Consider the following 1,977-nt stretch of genomic DNA (forward strand, 5'->3'; position numbering starts at 1 on the left):
AAAAGACAGACTGAGATACCTCAGTTCCTGATTTTTTTCTGTCTTGTCGGTATGTTAGTGTTTTAAGTTTCGGTAAAATAGCAGCTTGCACTGTATGCTTCCCATGAAGCTGGGATTGTTTTAAAAAAACAATCTCTTTGAGGACGTACATTCTGTTCCTTTGCCAGCGCCTGGAAACGCCCTGTTTTGGGGCACTTTTTTAAAAAGAGCATAATTTCGTCATTCATACCAATTTTTCAATTCTGTTTTCTTTGCCTGAAACTTAAGAAGACAGGCAACAGCATGCGTACGACAGAACATTCAAATTCGTGTTTCTGATTTGTTGGTGACGGTTTGAAATATAAAGCTACATTGCCTTTGGTCTAGTAGTAGTATAGGGTTTTACGGCGCTCGCAACTGCGTAAGGTCATATGAACGCGCGCCTTTGGTCTGCTGCATATCGGACATATTGTGTGTCCGCTACACCCGTAATACGGAGTGCCCATTGGGAGATCGACCAACCAATCGCCAACCGATCGCTCGGGTTTGTGCCACGATGGCCGCTTTGCGCCCCCAGTCTGACTAGCAAACAAAACCGAACCGAAGCGACCGTGCCGGTGGGCACTGGGTTTAAAGAGTCAAAAGCCTTCCACGCTCGGGAATGTAACTCACACTTTCTGCGTGCCAAAACAACAAACTTTCATATCTCGTATATATATTCATGCTAAGTCTTGCAGCGTGTTGTTTAGGCCCAATTCCGAACCAAGCCCAAAACAGCCTTATTCCGGACGTTGATGTTTATTGGAAATAGTAAAAACGGGGTTAATTAAGTAAATACGTCGTGTTAATGCGGTAGGCTAGCTTTATATTTTCATTGTCCACAACTCGTGGACAAACCTGTTGTCCAACTGTTTCGTTGTAGTGCGATGCTGGGGTACATATTTCAAATCGCTCACCAGTTTGATATGAATAACGCATTTAAATTACAAAGTTATATATTATTTAATGCCATTAAATGATCGCCAAGCCGGTTCTTTATGGGTTTTGAAAAGCCTTTTAATCGCATAATAATATTATAAATACGGAAAAGATAATTACTACATTATGTGCCGAGTACGTCTTTTTTCTTGAAGGTCGTATAAATAGCGTGTGATTAAAAGCCCAAAGAATGAATGTACATGAGCATCTATTATTATATTATATATCATTACATCCCGTGAAAGAATCTACAAATAACTTGCAGAGCCATCGGGTGTAACATGTTTGTGAACAGCACATTGCCATTAAGGAATTACATGTACATTTAAATTGATTAGCCAATGAATGCAGTCAGCTCACATTACGTGCTTATGCACCAAAATGTCCTTACGCTCGAACGAGAGTGGGAAAAACATGAAAGCAACGAGTACATCTTTCAAAACATATCAGACCTGTTATTCTAGTGTTGAAAATTATATAAAAGAAATAAATAAAAATAATGTGCTATTAAAAACAATTTTTTTTTTAGTAGTAGTTTCTAGCGTCATAACACCACCATCAAGTGCCAGGTCTATCTAAAGCAGAGATTTGTGGCCATGGTTCGCCATTTATTTAGAACGTTCTCTGATCGGATGCTCTCAGAGCACTGTTTTAATCGTTCTGGTCTTTCGCCCCTTCATTCTGTCTGTTCAAGCGCCATAATTAATATATTTTTTATTTACCCCTGTCTGTCCTTTCAGTCTTCTACTTTTCCTGTAAGCGGAAGATTTTAAAGGTCTTTATGTGGTTCAGTTGTCTTAAAAATTGCATATCGTTTTGTCTCTTTCTAACGTTTTTATTTGTGAGCGTCGAAGGTGGGCCTCTGTCACTTCTGTATCAACTAATTTTTGTCCTCTCATAAAACTCCTGCCGTCCAAGAATCCACAATTTTATTTTCACTGTAATTAATTTGTCAAGCGTTCACAGCCGTACAGAGGGCCTGACCAAGAGCCTTTGAAAACCGTTATATATAATATATTA

This window comes from Aplysia californica, unplaced genomic scaffold, assembly GCF_000002075.1.
Source record: "Aplysia californica isolate F4 #8 unplaced genomic scaffold, AplCal3.0 scaffold00399, whole genome shotgun sequence".
Classification (NCBI taxonomy): domain Eukaryota; kingdom Metazoa; phylum Mollusca; class Gastropoda; order Aplysiida; family Aplysiidae; genus Aplysia; species Aplysia californica.